A 24539-nucleotide genomic window follows, 5' to 3' on the forward strand; every position below is an offset into this window, starting at 1 on the left:
TCTGAACTTAGGCAAGAGACCTCCGAGGAGGGATTGCCTCCTCCAGAACTATCTGGGCAAAGGGGCTTCCTCCCTGCTTAGAGTCCTGGCTGACTGCCCCCCACCTTCTGGCCCAGGATCACACAGCCTCAAGGAGCAGCTTTGATCCTCCAGAGAGGAGAGCGGGGGAAGCCACATCAGGCTTAGGGTCCTATTGTCTGTGCTGCGTTAGAATTGCATCAACAGCCTGGGACTTGGACAGTCAGGGGAGGGATTCCACACCCCGGGATCTTTTCTGGTGGAGTCGATTTGTGTTCACAAGGCTGTAAAAATATATCTTTTAGGACTGGGGAATTGAGTGGGGAGGAAGCCCGTTCCTGGGAATGAAGTCTACTTCAGGGGTCCCTGTAACCCCAAGCCAGCCCCCCTTACAGGCAGGAGAGAGACTTAGAAACCTTTGGTGGGGTTAAGGGGCTATTGACTGGTGACCTTAGAGTCACTTCAAAGTCCCTTTGGGAAGAGGAAGAGGAAGCTGGTTTCTAAGTAATCCTCTCCCTTCCCATCAGCGCAGCCCCTACTATGTTTTGGGCCAATGAGCTGGGGGAGGAGAACCAGGCCCCTGTGTGGTGTTCCTTCTGAGGCATGGGGAGGGGGAGGAGGTTAAGAACGGGCGCTTCCTCAAGGATGCGTCTTAATCACGGGTACCACCGAGACTGCACATTGCGACGCGGGAAGTCAAGGGGCGTAGCTCCTGCTCTATCCATCATCTCTGATTCCAAGGTTACAAAAGGCAGGTTACTTTGTGTTACCAAGGTCACCCAGCCTTATCTCCCAGCCTGGACCCCTGTCCTGCCTGCCGTAAACTTGTCACCTGTCACTATCTAGTCACCCTGGGCCTAGTTTCCCTGGAGGGGACATGACCCCTCATTACAGCAGGGATCATTAGATCAGGGATGGGCCCTGCTATGTCTCAATGGGGCCCATAAAGCTGCCAGCCCAGGCCCAGCTGTCCCAGCCCTGCTACAGCCTCCTTCCTCTTACTCCACACAGGGTCCCTGAGCTTCCTGTGTTCAAGTCCCTGCTCTTCCTTTGACTCAGGGATGACCTAGGGCAACTTTCTTACTCCTCTCTGATGGCAACTTCCCCACCTATAAAGTGGTGATGATAACCCTGCCCTGCTGACCTCTGCCAATAAACAGTTACTGGGCCAGAGGCTGCCCAGCCCAGACTTTCACAACCAGCCTCCTGGTGCCTTGGGTGTAGCCACTGGGCCATTGCGGAGGCAGAAATGAATCACAGTTCTCCTCCTCTGAGGCTTTTCACGCCATGGCCCTGTCTGGAACAGGAGGGAGGCGCTCGGGGAGCTGCAGGGCTTTGAGATCAGACAACCCTGGATCACCTGTGGCTCTACCCACTTGCTTTGTGACATCAGCCAAACCTTGGTTTTCTTCATCTGTGAAATAAAAATCACACCCCTATCTTCCTCATATGTTTCTTTCTATTCTTTTCTTTTCTTTTCTTTTTGACGTGGACCATTTTTAAATCTTCATTGAATTTATTACAATATTGCTTCTGTTTTATATTTTGTTTTTTTGGCTGCGAGGCACATGGGATCTTAGTTCCCCAACCAGGGATCGAACCCGCACCCACTGCATTGGAAGGCGAAGTCTTAACCACTGGACCACCAGGGAAGTCCCCCTTATAGGTTTCTGATTCTCATGATTCATTGTGAGAACTCAAGTGACTGAAGCCTGAGGAGGGCTGACCAGGGGCCTGGGCACATGAGCACACTTCATCATGACCTCTGTCTAAGTAGATGTCCTTTCACCTGGATTGAACATGACCCTAGGCAGGCATGGATGTGACATTGAGTGGAAGCGGTCACTGAGCTAGGCCCAGGAGGGGCCCTGGCACATCCAGGCTCCTCTTGGTCTCCCAAGACCTAGGGAGGGGTGAGGAAGGCTGAGGGACAAGGAGGGAAGCCCCAACTGCAGGGACCCAAAAAGCTGAGATTCGGATTCAGCCTCTCCTGGGACTCTGCTGGGCTTGGGGTGGAGACACAGGGGAGCAAGACGCTGCATTCCTGGTGTTCATAGGTCAGAGGAAGGCCTAGGACATATCCCTTAACAGGAGACTACCAGGTCTGTGATCAGGGGGTGAGGTGGGCAGATGGAGAGAAGGCAGAAGCTTAGAATAGGTTTTGGAGCAACACTGCCCTGGATTCACATCCCCACCTCACACTCACCCTTCCCTCCTTCAAGCTCAGTGTCCTGATCAGGAAAATGGGGATGAAGACAACGCCTCCCTCACATGTATGGTCAGGATTCAGCTAGATAATGCTGGGTAAAGGGCCTGGTGGAGGCCCAGGCACTTAGCAAGTGCTCAATAAACCTCAGCTGTTAAGTATAACTGTTACGGGTAGGAATAGCAGATGCCCATGATGTTACAGGAGCCCAGAGGACTGGCATCTGGCTCAGCCAGTGGGTGGGGAGCTGAGGGCGGGGGGAGGGGGAGGCTTCCTGGAGAAAATGAGTCTCAAGCTGAGTATTAGAAGACACACAGATGTTAACACGAAAAGGGAAGGGAAATCCAGGCAAAGGAAACAGACTGAGAGAAGGCATAGAGGTGGGGTGAGAGGGAGAGTGCTCAGGGATGAGGCTGGAGAGGTACTTGGCCCCAGAGAGAGCAGACTGGTATGTTGGGATTAGAAAGTTGGACTAACCTTTCCTTTTTTTTTTTTTTAACAAATTTATTTATTTTTGGCTGCATTGGGTCTTCGTTGCTGCGCGCGGGCTTTCTCTAGTTGTGGTGAGTGGAGGCTACTCTTCGTTGCAGTGCACAGGCTTATTATTTCAGGCTTCTCTTGAGGCTTCTCTTGTTGCAGAGCATGGGCTTCTAGGCACACGGGCTTCAGTAGTTGTGGTGCACAGGCTTACTAGTTGTGGCTCACGGGTTAAGAGTGCAGGCTTAGTAGTTGTGGCACACGGGCTTAGTTGCTCTGCAGCATGTGGGATCTTCCCGGACCAGGGCTCAAACATGTCCCCTGCATTGGCAGGTGGATTCTTAACCACTGTGCCACCAGGGAAGTCCCCTGATCTTTCCTTTGATAAGGGGTAGATATCAAGATCCTGATTTTTTTTTTTTTTTTTTGGTGATACGCGGGCCTCTCACTGTTGTGGCCTCTCCCATTGCAGAGCACAGGCTCCGGACGCGCAGGCTCAGCGGCCATGGCTCACGGGCCCAGCCGCTCTGCAGCATGTGGGATCTTCCCGGACCGGGGCACGAACCCGTGTCGCCTGCATCGGCAGGCGGACTCTCAACCACTGCGCCACCAGGGAAGCCCAAGATCCTGATTTTATAGGCCAGGAAATATTCTCAGAGTAACTCGGCCATTGAAAGAGACAGGGATCCTCAGCTACCTTGAGTTATGGAAGAGGGAGCTGAGGCTCAGAGAGCGTAGTGACTCATCCATGTTACCCAGCAAGGAAAGAGCAGAGCTGGGATTGGAACCCTAGTCTCCTGCCCCGCCCCCATTCTCTTTCCATGCCATCTCATCCCCCCACCACACACACCTTCCTCCCATTGGAGCCCCCAGCCTCCATCTCCCCTTGCTTTCTGCACCTGCAGAGTCCCCTTCAATTAACAGGGAAACGTTTGCAGAGACTCCAGCTTTCGTGTCCCTGGATATTGAGATTAAACCTACATGCAAAGGGAGCACATGCAGGGGCTTCCCTGGTGGCACAGTGGTTAGGAATCCACCTGCCAATGCAGGGGACACAGGTTCGATCCCTGGTCCTGGAATATCCTATATGCTGCGGAGCAGCTAAGCCCGTGCGCCACAACTACTGAGCCTGCGCTCTAGAGCCCGTGCTCTGCAGCAAGAGTAGCTACCGCAATGAGAAGCCTGTGCACTGCAATGTAGAGTAGCCCCTGCTCACCGCAACTAGAGAAAGGCCGTGCACAGCAACGAAGACCCAACGCAGCCAAAAATAAATAGATAAAATAAATAAATTTTTAAAAAAAGGGGGGGAGCACGTGCAAAGTGGGCTCCACCATTCCGGAACCTGGATCTCTGCCATAATCTAGCAGAGACGAGAAAGCACCTCTCCAGCCAGCATCTGTGGAAGCTGCAGTCCCTCTTCCCTGGTCGTCACACCCACCCTATTTCTCTGGCCTGTAGAGAGAACCCCGGGGGAGCAGGAAGGGGGGAACAGAGAGGAGCTATCATGGGGGCAGGATTGGGGCCTCCTTAGCAGAGAGGTTTGTGGAAACTTCTACCCCTGAACATTTTGAAATAATAGTAGCAGCAAGAAGCATGGAATAATCCAGCAGTGGAGATGCCATATGTCTGTTCCCGCCCCGTAGAGAGTTCAGGAAAACCCCCCCACGGCTGTCCCTCCCCTCTCAGCCACAGGAGCCGGATCACACCAGCAGGAGGCCGGGGTCAGAGCTGCTTTGGGTTTTCCAATGCAGTATTTATATATATTCTGGTTTGTGGTGGAAGGAGCTCTAAAGAGGGTGATGAGGGTGGAACCAGGTGGGGAGAAAAGGCAAGAGCCACATAGGCTGCCTTGGGGGGCGGGGGGGAAAGCGAAAATTCCCTCCTCAGTTAAATGGTATGGGAACACGGAGAGAACAGGCTCTTTTAAGGGTTTGTGTGTCTGTTAACTTCTTTTTCTCTGGTTATCCAGATAATACCTACTCATTGTAGAATATTTGGAAAGAAGCAGGGGGAAAAATTGCAGATAACCTTATCTCCCAGAGGTAACCATTTTACAGTTTAACATATTTTTTAAAAATTTATTTATTTTGTTTATTTATTTTTGGCTGCATTGGGTCTTCGTTGCTGTGCACGGGCTTTCTCTAGTTTCGACGAGCAGGAGCTACTCTTCATTGCGGTGCACAGGCTTCTCATTGCGGAGGCTTCTCTTGTTGAGGAGCACAGGCACTAAGCACGCGGGCTTCAGTAGTTGTGGCACAAGGGCTCAGTAGTTGTGGCTCCCAGGCTCTAGAGCGCAGGCTCAGTAGTTGTGGTGCACGGGCTTAGCTGCTCCACGGCATGTGGGATCTTCCCCGACCAGGGCTCAAACCTGTGTCCCCTACATTGGCAGGCGGATTCTTAACCACTGCACCACCAGGGAAGCCCATCTTAATGTATTTTTAAGAAAAAATATTTTAAAGAAAATAGTCAATCACCCCCACCTTAATCCATCTGTTTTATTTTTCCAACTTCTCTTTCAAACTTAATCTATATGCAAAGCACTATTGACATAGTCCTGCTTTTTAACCTTCACCTTCCGGTGTCAACATGAGTCCATGTTACCTCACAGCCTCTGCAACTGTCATTTTGTGGTTCTGCAATGTACACGGCTTGTGCCATCAGCTTACTTTCCATTGTAAATAACACTGAAGAGAATATCTCCCCGCTGGAGAGGCAGGGCCACAGACTGGGGAAGGAAACCAGGGGTCCCAGATCCTTTCCCCAGCTCCTCATTGAGAAAAACTACCTTCAGTTTATGAAAATAGTTTGGAGGTGGGGTGAGGGTCCAAGGGACCCCCAGAGGCCAGTTAAAGAATCTGAGTCAGGGCTTCCCTGTGGCGCAGTGGTTAAGAATCCGCCTGCCAATGCAGGGGACACGGGTTCGAGCCCTGGTCCGGGAAGATCCCACATGCCGCGGAGCAACTAAGCCCGGGTGCCACAAGTACAGAGCCTGTGTTCTAGAGCCCACGCTCTAGAGCCCACGAGCCATAACTACTGAACCCGCGTGCCACAACTACTGAAGCCCGCGCGCCTAGAGCCCGTGCTCTGCAATAAGAGAAGCCACTGTCTACACACTTGAACGAAGAGTAGCCCCCGCTCGCTGCAACTAGAGAAAGCCCGCGCGCAGCAATGAAGACCCAGAGCAGCCCAAAATAAGTATATTTTTTTTTAAAAAAGAATCTGAGTCAGGAGTTCTAACTCCTTGATCTCTGAAGTACCTGTAAGATAGGGAATATGGGGGGAGGCACGGTTCAGGGGGTAAGGAGTGTGTTTCTGTGTAGATTTGCGGGGTAGAGACGGTGTGAGAAAAAGTGTGTGCCTGCGGGCGCCTCCTCTTACGGGTGTGTTTGCACAGCAGCGCCCTCTGCTGTCCCTGCTCCCCCAACAGTCCTGTACCGTTTACAGTTTGAAAGTCCTTCCCCTTAACTTTAGTCTGTCTTTCCCCATATTTATTTTTCAGTTGTGCGGAGCACAATAAAATCGCATTCAAAGAGTTGAAAAACAATTCTTTAGGTCCACCCTATACCCATTGCCCAGACCTTTAGCTCTGATAAAAAAAACAAATTCACCTGAGTAAATTTTAAAGATCTTATTGGCTTTATTCAATGATTCATGAATTGGGCAGCATCCAACCTAGCAGATGGAAAGGAGCTCCGAGGAGCTGTACAAAATGAAGGACTTGTATAGGCAGAGCGAGCGGGAACAAGGAAGTTACACTAGACAGAAAAGCAGATTGGCTGTGGCAAGGGCACTTTCCTTTACAGAACAGTAGGGGTCGTTCAGAATGAGGCAGATTACTTAACTAGTGCTGGTTAGGCAATTCCTGACTGACTTTAAGATTCCGTTTTGGGGAGAGATGAATCTAAGTTAAGTCTCAGTTGGGCGATGTGGGGTTAAGCATAAGTGACTCCATTTGTCTTGTTTTTAACAGTCCCCTTCAGGAGACTTCCAGGACACTACTGTCATGTGCAACCTCATTTAATCTGAACTACTCTTAGGTGTCATAGGGAAACTGAGACAAGAAATTGAGAATGTGTCAGCAAGTCCCCTAAAGACCCCATCCTAACCACTTCCTTCAGGAAGTGACTCCCTGGCCCTGGCTCACCCATGCCCTGGGAACAGATGAGGGTGTCAGAGCTACAGATAGAAGCTGAGATTGAGCAAAGCTGCATAGATAGCTCACCTCCCCACCTCTGATAACAGCTCCCCATGGATGCCTGTGGGATGGGTAGATCAATCTGCCCTGACTCTTCTCTTATTGTGGCAACAGAGGACGGGGGTGGCCGTGGTTCTGCTGTAGTAAGTAACCCCACAGTTAACCTTGAAGGGTAAAGTTTATTTAATGAATCCCATGTGGGATGGGTAGGGGCAGGGCCGCCTTCAAGGGCATGGGACTTGTATAGTTGCACAGGGGCAGCACTTGGTTTAATGTTCTGCTGTCGCCGTCTTGAAATTCTTAATTTTTGAACAAGAGGCTCTGCATTTTCATTTTATAGCAGATCAGAGTTGGGGGCGGTGACGTGCAAGTCTTCTCACTGGATTTCGACACTCCCAGAGCTGTCCGGGAAGCAGCTGCGCAATGGCGCCTCGGAGAACCTGTGGACCAGCGGCCGCTTGTGGAGTCCTCGGCTGGCTTCGGTTCTGCTTTCTCGCAGGAAACGTTCCACACTCGCTTGCCGGAAACCCACGGCGCCGCGCTGCTGCCGCCCCTGCCCTCGAAGCCGGCGGTTCTACGTGCCGGTTCCCGCCTAGGCCTCCGGAGCGCTGCCGGCTCCGTGCAGAGCTGCGTGACCCTAGGGCGCGCGCCACTCCCAGCCCGAGCGCCGGCAACCCGGGTCAGCCTCCGCTGGGAGGTAGTGCCGGGCGCTTTCCGCAGGCTCGGCTCCCCTGGAACGTGCTGGACAGCACCCGCAGGCCCTGCGCTGCAGACTTCTGCCTCCACTATCTGGTTTCACACCGTGCCCTGGGCTGAAGATCAGAAGGTGTAAGAAGGCCCCGAGCTGCGTGCGGTCCTGGAAGACCGTGCAGGGGCACAGCGGAAACGCAGGTGCGGCAGGGCCCTCCCAGGGCTCGCTGGAGTGCACGAGCCCGGCGTGCTGGCTCTTCATTCAACCGTCTGAGCCCTGATTTCTGAACTAGCCCCAGCTTCTTTGGGCTTCCCAGAATTACCACCATTGCGACCTACACCCTCAAGGGCAAAAAGTCTGGACCGGGAGATACGGTACTCTACATTGGGAACAGCTGGCAGCTTCCTCCTTGCCCAGTCTTCGGGGGGCACGGAATGGGGACGCCCACACGAGCTGGGGGTCACCCAGAGTCGAAGGAGGGCATATTCACTGTGTGAAAGGTACATGCGAGGAATTCTAGGGATTTTTCTCTCCTGCTTTGCAGGTAGCAAAGTCTGCACAGCTTGGATGTTTGTAAGGGGGTTGAGTCCGTGAAAACTGAGGGAGCCTTCCCAGTCTCACCAAACAATTCACAAGACAGGTTTGGAGTGGGCAGGGACTATGTCCATAATGTGTGAGTTCCTAGCAGCCGCAGGACGGAGTATGAGATTCGAGTTTTGCCCACCTCTCCCGCGGTCCCTGGGTCTGGTCAGGTCATGGACATTCTCTCAGGCAAGCTCGGAGCTCCTGCGTGCCTCCAGTTCAAACCGGTGATGGTCTGAATTGTTGAGGCAGACGATGACCCATGCGGGTTATTGGACCAGTGTGAACATGCCCTGGAGTTCGGGTCGGATCCTGAACAGGGGACGCGTCTTCTCCTAGGGGGCGGAGGCCTTGGGGAACTTCAGCACCATGGGATGGACAGCGCCCTGGAGGTGCAGGCCTAAGCCCAGTAGGGGCTGTGAGCGCCCAACTCCCCCGTCGCGAGCTTTAGGGTGGGAAGCCAGGCGGAGGGACGGTCCGGACGGAGCCGAGCTCCTGGACCCGGGCCTCAAGCCCCAGAGGCTGTGTGGGGCTTGGGGCCAGTGCTCAGAGGATAGGGCCCGAGTTTGAGGTCCCTGCTGAGGGGGAAGGAGACGGGGAGGGAGCCAGAGCCGAGCTAGCCTGGGAAAGCTGGTGTTCCAGAACCGCGGAGCCGACGGCTGAAGGCGAGTCCTGGTCAACCCTCCTTGAGCCTCCATCCGGTTCGCTTGGAATTCCAGTGTAGACGCTGACTCCGGTGTTCTCTGCGACAGATGTCTGGCATTCGCAGGCCCAGGTATGCAGCCTCCGCTACCCGCCCCCGATCAGAAAGAAAGATAAGGGCATCTCTTGAAGGGAAATGGAGATGTGGAAGGGCTGTTCCAGGGGAGGGAGGCAAGGCACTCGGCAGAGCTGACCTGGTGACCGCGAGGAAAGTTACAGACTTCGAGGAACCGTATAAATGACCCTTCATAGGGTTCAGATTACACACGTCACGGGAGCAGAGCCGCCTCCCTGAAGTCGAACCGTCCCCAGCGCCTCCGGGGGCCGGTCGTAGGGCGTCCCTGTCGGACTGCAGCCCCCGGACTGAGTGGACAAAGGCTGAGGGGAGGCGCTTGGGATGGGCGGCAACTTGTGGCTCTGGGAGGGCTAGCGTGCAGGTGGTGCGGGAACCCTGACAGGTGCCCCCCTCCCCATCCCAGGGCCAGGATGAAACCCAGGGCTCCCACTAAACATGACTCCATCTAGACACAATGCCCCATCCCCTGAACTTGCATTTAAGGCACCTGTCACACCCCACTAATTCATCTCTGGCCACATCCACTCCGCAGGCAGTCCCAGGGTTCCACCTCCTCACTGTTTTGGCCTCCTCGAATTTCTGATTCCACCCACCTGGAACACCCTTCCTAGTCAGGCTTGAAGATCCCCTTTCTCCTGAAATGTCCTAGTTCCAACACCTCCAGCCGGGCAGCATGTGCCGGGTCCTCTCCTCTGCCCAGGCTCCCTGGTCTTGTGGCAGATGTCACTCTGCGGGTCTCTCCTCTCTACCTTGGTCTGTCTCTCTCAACCCCAAGGCCCTGAGTTTTCTCAGGTCAGGAACCAGCTTGGCTTCTCCTACAGTAGTACTACACAGTAGGAGCTCCACAAATATTTGCCAGTGAAGGAGGCTTGTCTTGCTTTACTCAGCGTGGGTAGCATGGACTGAGGAAAGGCGGGCTCCTGAGGGCCAGTGGCTCAGGATCGCCCCGGGGAGAGTCTCGGTGAAATGACTGCCCCCCTGATCCAGCCACTGGTCCCAATCTCGGTTTATCCAGTTGTAGGATGTATTGGCAGTGTTATGAAAATGACATGACGGGGGAGAACCTTAGGGTCTCGGGCGTTCTGAATTTATTTTACAGATAGGGCTACAGGCCCAGAGATGGGGCTGTAATTTGTCCCAGGTCACATAGCAAGGTAAGGGAGGGCCAATGTCAGAGGTTTTTTAAAGATGAACAGATGGGGAAAAGCAATTTCCAGCCCCAGAAAGCTGAACTGGGGAAAACCTGGCTGCAGTGTCTGTTACTGCTCAAAAAGCTTCAGCTTTCCAACCCTGGCCTGGCAGGATGGCTCCTGCAAAGAAGGGTGGGGAGAAGAAGGGCTGGTCCGCCATCAACTAGGTGGTGGCCAGAGAATACACTATCAACATTCACAAGCACATCCATGGAGCGGGTTTCAAGAAGTGTGCCCCTCAGGCACTCAAAGAAATCCGGACATTTGCCACGAAGGAGATGGGGACTCCAGATGTACGCATTGACACTAGGCTCAACAAAGCTGTCTGCGCCAAAGGAATAAGGAAGGCCCCATGCCATCTCTGTGTGTGGTTGTCCAGCAAACATAATGAAGATGAAGATTCACCAAACAAGCTCTATGCATTGGTTACCTATGTACCTGTTCCCACTTTCAAAAATCTACAGACAGTTAATGTGGATGAGAACTAACTGTGCTTGTTCAATAAAGTTATAGACACCCGCCCCCCCACCCAAAAAAAAGCTTCAGATGTCCCTGGCCAGGGTGAGACCACTGACATCATCCAGAAACACACAGGCGCTGATCCCGGGTTTGCTGGGCCAGGATAAACGAGGGACTGTAGAGACCGTTTTTGTCCCACTCATACATTTTATAAGACCCAGAGAGAATAGATCACCGGCCCGAAGCCACACCGCGAGGTAGGGAGAGGGCCTGGGATAGTGTTCTTCTCGGATCTGAACTGTTCATGGACAATTTCCTTCCACGCGAAGGAACCTCGACCTCCCAGACACGCATGAGGCAACCACCTAGCAAGGTCCTCCAACTTAACAAGGTCTCTGCCTCGGGCCAGGGACCTGCCACCGATCGAGTGCACGACGCTCTACTTCTAGTCTTGAGTAAAAAGCAGGAGTAATCGATTGGTTTCCCTGCCCGGCGTCGCCGAGCACTGATTGGCTCCGGTTTGGAACTGGGAGCAAGGCGGGGGCGGAGGGGTGGGAGGGGCTTGACGCCGAGCCTGAAGCTTCTGGAGCAGTAGGAGAGCAGTCCTGTGCAACAGGTACTCGGATCCCAAAAGCGCTGTCCCGTCGCCAGGTGCTCAGTGAGTGCAGGAGGCCGGGCAGGGGCCGGGGGTCCCATTCCTCCTCACCGCCATGGGGTCTAAGTCCCATTTAGTCCTTTTAAATCGCCCTCAATCTGGCGCCTCCTTGCCGCGCTCAGAGGCCCTTCCGAGGCTCGCAGACTCTATTGGCTCCTTCGTTAAAACTCACCCGACTTATAACGAATCCTTCAGTCTCGATTTTAAAGTAGTTGTTTTCGAAAGAAGTTATTTGCAAGCGGCCCTCCCGTGCTGAAAGCAGGGCTGGGGATCTAAGTTCGCGAACCCCTCTCTACCCCCCTGGCCTCTGGGGTTCTGCCTTCAAGCACATTCCCGTTCTTTCTTGGTTGCCCGTAATACACAAAACAGTGGTCTTGGAACATTTACTCACCTGGTCACCATTTCCTCAGCTGGGAAGGGAGACAAGTTAGAGTAATAAGATTTGGAATAACAGCGACAACAAAAATCACAACAGCCAAAAGTGTTACTAAATGCAATGCCATTTGAGAGAACAAGCTGTCAACAAAATACACTCAATTCTCTGGAAGGGGTGGGGGGCGGGGAGGGGGAAGGAAGGTGACTCTGGAAAATTCCTAGCTGTACTGATACAAATAATCCAAACCTAGATCCAAGAAGTGCAGGCCCAGCCGGTTTAGGGACAGCCGTTTTCCCAGCTTCCCCTGGGGATTCCTGGGCTTTGCTGCCTGCCCTTTACAGGGGAGTCACAATCACACACAAGCTGCCTGAGGCAGTGCTCTGATGGATGTGACCCCAGCCCAGCTGTGTCCTACCATATGGATAGTGTAATCACTGAGGCTGCCCCAGGGAAGCTGGAAGCAGGCCAGAAGCATCAGGTTCCTCTGAAGGCCCCTCATATTCATGGAGGTGTGGTCCAGGGCCAGCCCCAGAGGCCAGAGGCAGATTATTGCCCCCAGGAGCCTGGTCTGCACTGGGGGCAGTGGCAAGGACCTCACGGAACAGAGGTCCTGGAAGAAGGGATTCTCCTTCACTCCTTCAGGCCTTTGACCTTAAAAAAATTCTCTATACTCCAATAATTTTTGTTTTTGTTTTGCGGTACGCGGGCCTCTCACTGTTGTGGCCTCTCCCGTTGCGGAGCACAGGCTCCGGACGCGCAGGCTCAGCGGCCATGGCTCACGGGCCCAGCCGCTCCGCGGCATGTGGGATCCTCTCGGACCGGGGCACGAACCCGTGTCCCCTGCATCGGCAGGCGGACTCTCAACCACTGCGCCACCAGGGAAGCCCTCCAATAAAAATTTTAAAAAATTCTCTATAACTTTAGATTTTCCAGCCCTCTAAATAGAAACTTGGAAGCAAAACTCTGTTTTAACATTTTCCAGCACCTGACTGCAAACAGCTGGAGTCCTTTAACTGGACTGACTCAGTGTGACTGCACTGGCCTTATACTACCAGTGTCACTTTTTCACTCTTACAACCTTGCAGTGTGGGTGGAATCACCCCATTTTATACATGAGGAATGCAAGGCTCAGAGAGGTTCAGCTGAGAAGCCACTCAGCTAGCAGTGGCAGAGCCAGTATTCTGACTCAGGTCTGTCTGATGTCAAAGTCTCTCCGTTGCCCCCCATCCCTTCCCAGGCCAGACAGTTAGATGCTCACTTTCCGCGTCCAGCCTCTGGTGTGTTTTCAAGTTAACCAGGAACCAGTGGCTAATAATTTCCTCCTGAAACTGAAAAGGTGGAATAATGAAAGTATCATTAGAGCAATCACTGTTGCTGCATTGATGCTGCAGCTTTGCTTAAAAGTTTGAAATGTGGGAGTTCCCTGGCAGTCCAGTGGTTAGGACTCGGCGCTCTCATTGCCGAGGGTATGGGTTCAATCCCTGGTCGGGGAACTAAGATCCCACAAGCCATGTGGCACGGTGAAAGTTTGAAATGTATTTTACTTTTTTATGAGAGCTGTATCATGCTTCTTCATAAAGGTTAAGTTCTACACTCAGCACAAATAAAAAAGTTATTTAAAAAAATCCCTCAAACTGCCCTCAAGCTTGGAGAAATACCTACACTCTGAAGAGGCAGATGGGAGCTGAGACTTGCTGAAGGGCTGAGGGCCCAGCAGAATCATGCCTCCCGCCTCAGGCTCAGTCCTGGAGAGGAAAGGAGTGAACTACCTGCACCTTTTGAAATGCTTTCTTCCTCGTTTATTTTATTTTTAAAAAATTTATTTATTTGTGGCTGCTTTGGTCTTTGTTGCTGCACGCAGGCTTTCTCTAGTTGCGGCGAGCGGGGGCTACTCTTCGTTGTGGTGCGCGGGCTTCTCATTGCGGTGGCTTCTCTTGTTGTGGAGCACGGACTCTAGGTGCGCGGGCTTCAGTAGTTGCAGCACGCAGGCTCAGTAGTTGTGGCTCGCGGGCTCTAGAGCGCAGGCTCAGTAGTTGGCACACAGGCTTGGTTGCTCCACAGTGTGTGTGGGATCTTCCCGGACCAGGGATCGAACCTGTGTCCCCTGCATTGGCAGGCGGATTCTTAACCACTGCGCCACCAGGGAAGTCCGGAATTAGTTCATTCTTAGAAGTAGAATTACTGGGGTCCAAGTTATGAAGATTAAGCTTCTTGGTGCATACTGCCACAGAAGTAATAGGAGAGATTATGCCCAATATATATACACACCCCAGTCAAGTTGACATATAAAATTAGGCATTGCAGGGGTGAATAACTGATACATGCTACAACATGTATGAAACTTGAAAACATTATGCTAATTGAAAGAAGACAGTCACAAAGGACCACATATTGTATGTTTCCATTTATATGAAATGTCCAGAATAGGCAAATCTATATAGATAGAAAGTCTCTGTAGTGGTTGCCTAGGGCAAGGAGGATGGATGGATTTGGAGGTGAGGACTGAGGGGTGTAGGGTTTCTTTCTGGGGCAATGGGAATGTTCTAAATTTACCATGGTGGCGGTTGCACAGCTCTGTGAGTATAATTAAAGGCATTGAATAGTACACTTTAAATGGATGAATTGTATGTTATGTGAATTATATCTCCATAAAGCTGCTAAAAATATAGCAGTCATTCATTTTAGCCAAAAGAGGGGTATGTTTGATATTTTATGGGTGGCAGCACAGTGACCTTATTTTTGTCCGTGCTTAGACAAAATTATGAAGGAGCCTTATTTTGTCTCATTTTATCATGGTCTCAGAATAGCCTTGACTGAGGTTGGTATTCTGTGATTGTTTATGTCTGACAGAAAGAGGAAATGACCTGGCTCTGAGTGTCTGAGGTCTAACTGTGAACGTCCGATCAGTTCTGGATGTCAGGGGCTGCTTTTTCTTTTCCTCAGCAGACACTGGGAACCTCAGCTGGTCCCCCAGGGGCCCACAGGAATGTGAATAAACATACTTGGAAGGTCCACAGAAGCTCTGGTCCCAGCCTCCTGCTGGTGTGAGCCTGGGCTCCCGTGCCTGGGATCTGGGAGGTGGGGACACCAGGCCTGAAGAGAACATGTGCCACCTGATTTTTTGTGCTTGTTATGTTTGTTGCTATTTCAAAATATTTAAAGGCAGAAGTTTCCCCCACTGGCTTTGCCGAGGAGGCCCCCCAACATACTCCAGTGACCATGTCCAGCTCCCTCCCTGCTCTGTTTCCTCCCCCAGGACTCCCTCAGTAGCTCAGGGAGGACTTGTAGGGTCGGAGTGAAGGGGATGGGAGAGGGGCTGCAGCTTTTCCAGGCTCGGCAAGAAGGGGACTTTTCCTGTCTCTGCCTGCTCTCCGTTGCAGAGATCCAGACTGAGAGTTCAGGCTATTGACTAAACTTTATTTGTGTTGGGTTTATCTCAAAAGACACCAAGGGGTATCCAGAGTCCCTGCAGACCCTTGCTGGTATCAGCTGCCCATCAGAGGTTGCAGAGGACAGGATCCAGTAGGGGCTGGGTTCCCAGTGAGAAGAAGGCAGCGGAATGGCATGGAAGGAGCACTAGCTGGGGGCAGAAGCCTAGGGTTTGAATTCCAGCCCTGCTCCCTTCCTGCAGGAGACGGAAGGCCTTATTCCTAAGGAGAGCCACTCTTGTCTGGGCTTTCTCTCCTATTAACTCGAAGAGGTGGTTGAGCTCCATCGTTTAGGGTCCAGTGACCCCTAACCTGTTTCCTCCCCTATAAAATCAGTGATCCCAACAGATAAGCTCACCCCTCTGGCTCCGCGGACCTCCTCTCCAGTCTCACCTCTCAATGTTCCAGCCTCTCACCAGATGCTCTGTACACCCTACCTCTGTGCCTTCTCTCATTCTGGTCCCTGTGCTTGGATTGCCCTTCTTTCCTCCTTTGGTTAAAGTCTGCTCATTTCGAAAGACTGAGGTCAGTCGTCACCTCCTCCAGGAAGCCTTCCCCAATCTCCTGCCTACTGGCTGGGTTAGAAGCCTGATTGATACTCTTCTGCTCAATACCTCTGGGCCTAAGGTTCTTCTGCTTTGGAGTGTGTGTTGTTGGCCTTTCCCTGAGCTGTCAGGACCAGGAATACAGGGCCTCCCTCATTCCCCTGTGTTTCTTCCCCATGTCCAGTATGGGTCCAGGCAGAAATGAATTTAAATCTTACATTATCTGGGAAGGGGGAGGGATAAGTTAGGAACTTGGGGTTAACATATACATGCTATTATATGTAAAATAGATAAAAAAGGCCCTACTATATAGCACAGGGAAATATATTCAATATCTTTTTTTTTTTTTTGGCCAAGCTGCGTGGCTTGCGGGATCTTAGTTCCCTAACCAGGGATTGAACCCAGGCCCTGGCAGTGAATGTGCCGAGTCCTAACCAGTGGACTACCAGGAATTCCCTCAAGATCTTGTATAACCCATAATGGAAAAGAATCTGAAAAAGAATATATATATATTATATATATAACTGAATCACTTTGCTATACACCTGAAACACTATAAATCAACCATACTTCAGTTTTAAAAAATCTTACATTATTTGGTCTGTATATATCCTCCCCATTGTAACCTTCCTCTCACTGCTTCCCATTCCCATTACTGGGTCTTGGTGGTCCAGGAATACCCTGCCCTGTACCTGGGGCCCCAGGGACAACAGGGTGATTGAGCTCTTGTATTGGGGACCACACAGATCGACTATCCCCTACTGACTCAACCCAAGGGCGTTTTTTCTAGAAATGCTGGGTCCCTGCCCATGAGGGACAGGTTTCTGACTTGAGGTTGTGAGTTAACACCTGGGTTTGGCCCAAGGCATAGTGCAGGAGACAGAGCCTGGCACACCTGCGCTGGGGCCCAAGCCTTCAGTGACCTCTCTGTAAAATGGCCTCTGAGCAGGTTAAAAAGCCAGTGCATATAAAGCACTTGGTACCATGCCTGACACGGGCTCAGGGTTACCCCAGAAGTTAACTGGATTACTTGTGGGAAGGGGTTTACTGGGGTAGCCTGCGTGCCTCTCACTGGCATCACTGGCATCTGTTCCCACAGGGGCAGGTGCAGTGTTGAAGACCGGCAGGGGGAGGACAGAGGCTCCTGGGGTGACCACAGGGCCACTGAGTGGCAGCACCACAGTTGGTACGAGAACATATTGTAGAGCCTGATGAAGAGTGGCAAACTGGTCAAAGGGAACCACCTGCTGGGGCCACTCATGACTTAGCACGTTTACTTTCATAAGACCTTCTTTGTCCATGAACCTGGGCTGCCGACATCCATGCCTAACAGCGTCGAGCTTTTGTAGTGTACCAGCCCTGGGCCAGGCACTGGAGGTGGGAGGGTGGGAGCGAGCGATGAACAGTGCATCTTTCACGCTTTCTGGGAGCTCTCAGTCCCCTGGAAGAGACAGTCAAGGAGACAGATGGGGACAGGAGCGTGAGAAGTGCAGTGCTGGGGGTGGTGGGGACAGAGGGGGGTGCCAAGCATGGGAAACAGGAGAGTGCATCTCTTGAGATCTGTGTCAAGCAGTGGAGTGGCCCAGGCCTCCGCTCCTGGACAAAACCTGAACTTCCCCAGAATGCAGAGCACATGGGCTGTGCCGACTGTGATCACCTCCCACGATCCGCTCACCAGACCAGGGCTGGACTTGGCCTGAGGCCCACACAGCTAGTTTCAGTGGCTCTCTGGTGGCTTTAAATTTAATTTATTTGAGGAATTCCCTGACAGTCCAGTGGTTAGGACTCTGCCCTTTCATTGCCAAGGGCACGGGTTCAATCCTTAGTCAGGGAACTAAGATCCCACCAGCCCCGCCTGGCACAGCCAAAAAAAACCAACAACTTTGTTTGTGTCTAAGTAATACAGGCAGGTGATTGAAAAGAAAAAGAGTACTGTGAGGCTTATAACAGCGTCCTCCTCCCACATGTTCCAGAGCAGCTCCCTACTTTGACAGGCAGCTGCTTTCAGATTGTTCTGTGGTTTTTGGAGCATGTATGTCCATATCTTTAAATCATATGCTTCTGTTGTTACTCACCGAGTTTAAAATTTTAGATATCTGTTCACTTCCTACTTTGATGAGGATTTAGCCTTTACTTTCTTTTCCTACAGTCTTGATATTATTGTATCACAATTTCTGATTAAGTTAATTTGCAATGTCTTTATTATTATTATTATTTTGGCTGTGCCGTGCAGCTTGCAGGATCTTAGTTCTCTGACCAGGGATCAAACCTGGGTCCCAGCAGTGAGAGTGCCAAGTCCTAACCACTGGACCACCAGGGAATTCCCTTCATTGTTATGATCATGTAAATGTTGTTCACAGCAGAGCCTCATAATGCAATAGAACTGAATTTCCTATGTTGTAAAATGTTTTGTTTTTTCCTGTAGTTAATAAGTTAACTTATTTTTCACTTGCTTAGTTTCTTTTATAGCTCATGTCATATTTAAGAACTCCTTCCCAAACGCTTTATCACTCCTTTGTTTTCTTCTAGAATTTTATAGTTTACCTTCTTGCGTTTATTATTATTTATTTATTTTTTAATATTTATTTATTTATTTTTGGCTGCGCTGGGTCTTAGTTGCGTCACACCGGATCTTTGTTGCGACGTGCAGGATCTTTTAGTTGCGGCATGCGAGCTCATAGTTGTGGCATGCAGCCTTCTTATTTACGGCATGCGGACTTCTTAGTTGCGGCATGTGGACTCTTAGTTGCGGCATGCAGACTCTTAGTTGCGGGATGCATGGGGGATCTAGTTTCCCAACCAGGGATCGAAGCCGGGACCCCTGCATTGGGAGTGCAGTCTTACCCACTGGACCACCAGGGAAGTCCCCCTCCTTACATTTAGGTCCATGATCCATTTTGAGTTAATTTTTCTATGTAGCATAAGATTGTAGTTTAATTTTTTTTTTTTTGTAGTGCATATGGCAAGTTGTTGAAAAGCTTGTTCTTCCCCCCTATTGAATTGCTTTGGCACATTTGTCAAAAATCAGTTGACTGGGAATTCTCTGGTGGTCCAGTGGTTCGGACTCCATGCTTGCACTGCAGGGGGCATAGGTTCGATCCCTGGTCGAGGAACAAAGATCTGCAAGCCGCACGGTGTGGCCAAAAAAAAAGAAAAAAAAAAAGAAAAAAACTCAGTTGACCATATGGTATAGGCCTATTTCTGGATTCTCTATTCTGTTTCTATACACCTATCATTAATTCATTCCCAACCTGACCACAGGAGCCAGCAAACATCCGCTGATCATGCTGGCAATCGCGGCATGTCGCTCCAGCTCCCTTTCCCCTACAGGCATCCTGGAGACTCTCAGACCTCATGCTGCTGTTTGGACTGGGAGCTGCCTAGTGCTGCTGCCATGTAACTGTCCCCCAAGAGCATCTCTACGCCTTCATCTGGGGATCCCCAGGCCCCTCTCCTATAACAGGTCCTCTTTTTCTGGATCTGGATCCCATGGCTTCCTCTCCTCATTCTTTTTTTTTTTAGATCTTTTGGCCGGACACGGTTATTTCCCGACCAGGGATCGAACCCGTGCCTCCTGCATTGGAACCGCGGAGTCTTAACCACTGGACCACCAGGGAAGTCCCGGCTTCCTCATTGTTAGTTCACTTCTTTCTGCTTGTTGTGGAGCATATTCTCTGGCAGTTTCCTGGTAGAGGCACACGGAAGGTAAATTTTTGAGACCTTGAACATCTAATGATACTTTCTTTCTACCTTCACGTTTGGTTGATATTTGAATGGATAGATAATTCTATGTTGGAGATAATTTTCCCTCCAAAGTTTGAAGTTTTCTTCTGTATTCTTCTAGTGTGCTGTAACAATTCATAGTCCCTAGTGTGTGGCTACTTGTTTTGCAGAAAGTTTTAGGATCTCTTTATCTATAAGTACTGTTAAAATTGTCAGCGCTGTGCCTTGTTGGATATTTCTCATCCACTGTGTGGGTATGTGGTATGAGTCCCTTCAGCCTGTCAACTCATGCTCTTCCATTATGGGGATTAAAAAAATAGTTCTAAAAATTTCCTCCCTACCATTTTCTCTTTCTAGAACTCCTACTAGTATGAAGTTTAATCATAGTTTCTTATCTGTTTTTAAAAAATCCATTCTGTAACTCTCTGGGAAATTTTTCTTAACCTTAGCCTCCGATTCTGCCTGTTTTGAGGGGATGAGAGTATACAGAATTGGGGATGGGGGCAGAAGAGGGGATGGGGACCACCCTGGAGATGTGTATGGGGCGTTGTTACTGCTCTGTACACTGCCCAGTGTGATGTTCCCAACCTCGCCCCCGGTAATCCAGGCTGTGGAATTCTAGTTCACATGGATGCCCAGTCATTCAATTTGGCAGGATCCCTGCCACACTGGCCTTTAGAGAAACTTTCTTGGTGGTCCCCTGCAGTGGCCCCTCTGCTGTCCTCACTCTGCCAGGCTTGCTGGATGTGTTTGGACTCACATTCTTCCCCAACAAGAGCCTGGCCCAGCTGTGGCTCTCCTACTGCAATAAGAAGCTTAGGCAGCACTCTGGCTCACCACCTGAGGGCCCAGCACGTGCGGAAGGTGTCAGCACTTGCACCAGGCCCCCTACGCTTCTCCCAGAGTTTGCCCAGCAGCCCCCTTCCTTCTTTGGATGCTGTCCATGCCCTTGCCATGGCTGTGGGGCCAGCCAAGGTCAGGCATGTTGACCCTCAGGCCACAGGAGCCCTCCTCACGTCCTCCTAGGATTCTGTTGTTGAGAGTCTGGAGTGGTTGTTTGTTACTTACCGTGGTAACCAGGGCTGTTTGGCTTTGAAGGAGGGGACCGCCATTAGCATCGGCTCCTTGACGGATGAAGTGGAGAGCACGTGACAGGAAGGAGGGTGTTGCAATAAGCTGAACATCGGATAGTTGGGGGAATTACCTAGGAGACCAGGGTTAGGACTCGGAGCTTACACTGCTATGGCTTCAGGTTCAATCCCTGATCTGAGAGCTAGATCCAAAAAAAAAAAAAAAAAAGTTGGACTTTCTCTGGGGCTTTGGCGACTGTCCCATGCCTTCTCTGCCCCTGTTTTCCCATCTGCCTAATGGGTTTGCTAATATCCACTTTGCTCTCCTGGGGTCACTGTGATGCCCAGGGCAACGTTAGTTATTAATCCATTGCCATGGGGGCTACAGTATGGGGCCCATGTGTTGGGGGATGGGGTTAGACCTTCTTATTCTGTGGTTGACTGTCCACTGCTGTCCCACACAGGTATGTCCCTTCAAGGGGCTAAGTGGCACTGGCCATCTTCAGGCACTCATCCAGGGTGCACCAGCAGGCACCCTGAATAAGGAGAGGGGTCAAGCAACTTGATTCACCATGCAGCACAATTTTAAGAATCCTCATTCTGGGATGATTCAACAATCCTGAGGCTGCCGCCTGCTCTTCCTCATGGTGTGAACTCAACCCTGCCACCGTGCATTGTCCCCTGGGGCTCTTTGAGCCACATCCAGCCAGAATGCACTATATACCCCGGAGAACCTTAAACTGGAGTTGCCTGGCGGTCATGGGCACTGAACTTGGGTACTTTCACGCATCTGAGGAGACCAGGACATGACATTTACTTTTGCCAAATGCGTGCTGGCCACAGAGTCAGCTCCTCTGGAGCACCCTCTTAAAACTCTCTTGCCTAGACTCGTACTTCTCTCTCCAAGCCTGAACGGAGGCTCGGCTGATGCTAAGGAGGTACGACCGGGTCCTGGGCTGCCACGATAGCTCTGTGGGCTCCAGTGTGGGTTTGGTCCTGGACACCAGTGGCTACTCCTTCTGGCATCTTACCAGCCCTCTTTTCTGGTCTGATTTCTGCCCTGTACCCAGCTTCTTCATGCTGCCCAGTATCACTGCCATCACAATTATGCTCAAGTCACTGGGCAACCGTGTCATTTACTCCTTCGAGGGCAAGATTCTAGACTCCAAGTTGCAGAGCCCTTCATGGGGACACCTGATCTCCCCTGCCTGCCTGGACGTTGGGTTGGGGGGAAGGGTTGTGAACATCCACGGAAGTTGAGGGTCATCCAGAATGGAGGGAGAGGCATCTTCACTACAGGGAATGTGTATGGGAGGAATTCCTGGGATGGTCTCACCCCACCCCCTTCAGGTAGCAGGGCCTGCTGGGTTTGGATGCAAGTGGGAAGAATTGAGCTCCTGGAAGGTAAATGGACCCTCCTCTGGGCCCAGTCTCCCCATATGACTCATAGGATAAGTCAGGAGGGGTCAGTGGAGATGCCCATAGTTCTACTGGTTTCAGGATGGAGCACAGGAATTGACTACTGTCCACTCTCCCTGGGCCTCCTCATGAAAGCTCGGGCCCCTGAGGCGATTCCAGTTTAAGCCCGCTAGGCAGACAAGGCTCCTTGTGGATTATTAGGCCAGTATGGACGAGGCCTGGAGCCTGCCAGGTTGGGAATGATCTCTGTTCTCAGTTGTCAGGGCCCGGGACGCTTCAGCACCGTGGGCTGGACAGCGCCTTCGGAGCAAGCGAGCGGCGCCCTATGCGAATGACTGTCCACTCTGTCAGAACTTCTCACCGAGGGGACACGGCGGAGTTTCTGGGGCGGGCCCCGAGGGGGGAGGGGGAGGGAGGGGACAAGGCATCCTCGACCGCGCGCGGGCCCAGGATTTGACCAAAGAAGGGAAGGCAAAGAGGGTGGCGAATTAAGGCTCTGGAAGGGCGAGCGCACGTGGCACGAGAAACCCTAACAGGTTGGGATCCCCTCTGGGGCTGAGATGAGGTGCAGGGCTCCTGTTAAAGCGCGATTCAGTCTATACGTAACGCCCAGGCTCCTAAGCCTGGCTGCTCTAGGCCGGTCACAACCCGCCTGCAGGGACTAATTTCTGACCAGTCCACTCCCGAAGGCTCCTGGACCCAGAACTTCCTGGGCATGTTCTGCCCGGCTGGGGCCCCTCATCCTGAACTTCACTCCCTTGGTGCAGAGGTCACGGGGCAGGTCACTGGTTTGCTCCCTGCTCAGTCTCCCCACCCCATCCCCACCCCCAGGAAAGGCACCCGGTCGGCTTCTGTCCACGGCCCCAGCGCCCCCTTCGTGCCGGGCAGAAAGTAAAGGCAGCTCCATAATTATTTGTCAGGGGACGAGCCTCGCCTTTCTTTCTTCGGCGAGGATGGCGGGCGCTGGAAAACAAGCCCGAAGTGCAGATTCCTGCGAAACCGTGTAGGCGCCGCTGTGAGGCATGTCACCTGACCTAGCCGGAGTCGCAGAGTCGCGTTAAGCCCGCGCCGGGACTTGTTATGCAAATGACGTAGGCGGGGAGAACCCGGCTCCGCAGGCACGTGTGCTGCCTGTCGCCCCAGCCGCCAGGTCTTACGTACCGCAGGGTGTGCAGTCGGGCTACTGGCCCAGAGAGGGTCTGCGAATCGTTCCAAGCCACACAGCGAGGCAGGGGAAGGGTTCTCCTGGGTAGGACCTGCAGCACTGGGGAAACGTCATTCCAGCTCAGATCTATGCGGGAAAACCGCTGAACAGCAGCTCCGAACTTAGCCTCTCGCTATGGACTTGTGGACCCTCAGTCTGTGTGACCACTTCTCGCCTTTATCAAGGCAACACATACAGCTGTGCTAGATACTCCAGACAAGCTCTCAAGGTCCTGGCAGCATTAAGTGTTGTTTTTTGGGTTTTTTTGTAATTTAAATTTATTTATTTATTTATATTTTTGGCTGCATTGGGTCTTCCTTGCTGCGCGGGGCTTTCTCTAGTTGCCACAAGCGGGGGCTACTCTTCGTTGCCGTGCGCGGGCTTCTCATTGCGATGGCTTCTCTTGGTGCAGAGCAGGGGCTCTAGGCTCGTCGGCTTCAGTAGGTGCGGCGCATGGGCTCTTAGAGCACAGGCTCAGTAGTTGTGGGTTATGGGGCTCGAACCCCTGTCCCCTGCATTGGCAGGCGGATTCTTAACCACTGCGCCACGGGGGAAGTCCCAGCCTTGCGTTTTGGACACTGTTCTGGGGTTTGTTGTGGCTGTGAGGCAGTGGGACTGGTTCCCAGGCCACAGCTGTCCCCTCCAGTCCCCGTCAGCGGAGAATGTGACTGAAGGAGAGCTCACTTGCCAGCTGCCAGGAGAACCAGAGCTGTTTGGACCTAATTGGGAAGACGAAGTGCAGATGTCAGCTGTCTCCAGGTGTTCTCTTGAAGAAGAGCAACCGGGTAGAGGTGGATGGTGCTGTGCTATCAGAAAAGGCCTATGAGCAGCACGGCTCCAGCATGTTTGTATGATAAGAAAGCTCCAGGGGAGACCCCGATACAGGAGCGGCCACTTTTTTAAAGCTATGTTCATTTTTAAACTTCTTACTTTGAAATACTGCTTTGAAATGTACAGAAGAAGGTGGTACAAAGAACTTCAGTGAACCCATCGTTCATTTAATTATCCTTAATATTTTGCCAACTTTTCACGATTCTCTGCTTCCTCTCTCTCTCTCTGTGTCTCTCTCTCGCTCTCTCGCTGTCTTTGTCTCTCTGGCAGACACACACATTTGTTATTATCACTATTGTTTTCGAAGCATTTGTAAATAAGTTGTATATTTCTTACCCATAAGGGGTCTTTGTGAAGGAGCCAGGTCTTTGGGCATTGCTGGGAGCAACAGCCCAGTGGGGAATCAGCCTATGCGAGCTGGAGAGACTTAGGAGGCGGTAGGTAGGGATCTAGGTAGAGTGGTAAGTTCAGTGGAGACACTGAGGGAGCCTGAATCTCATGGTTCTCATCTCTTTAATGAGCCTGTGGGGCAGGTTGTTGCATTCCTCAAAAGGAGGCAGGCAAGGTCCCAGCCTCTGTCAGGGGAAGTGCCCAACCAGGGGAGGAAGCCAATTCTAGTCCCTAAATCGGTGTGCAAGCTCCCATTGCGGGGCTGAAGTTGGGGAGGGGACTGAATTATCCCCCTACCACTT

The 24539-nt window shown here is 51.8% G+C and overlaps 1 pseudogene; it reads left to right on the forward strand.

Annotated features, from left to right (window-relative positions):
• Positions 1–2080: 2080 nt before the first annotated feature.
• LOC132511219 (large ribosomal subunit protein eL31-like) lies at positions 2081–11018 on the forward strand (annotated as a pseudogene).
• The last annotated feature ends 13521 nt before the right edge of the window (positions 11019–24539 follow it).

Source organism: Lagenorhynchus albirostris, chromosome 20, assembly GCF_949774975.1.
Source record: "Lagenorhynchus albirostris chromosome 20, mLagAlb1.1, whole genome shotgun sequence".
Classification (NCBI taxonomy): domain Eukaryota; kingdom Metazoa; phylum Chordata; class Mammalia; order Artiodactyla; family Delphinidae; genus Lagenorhynchus; species Lagenorhynchus albirostris.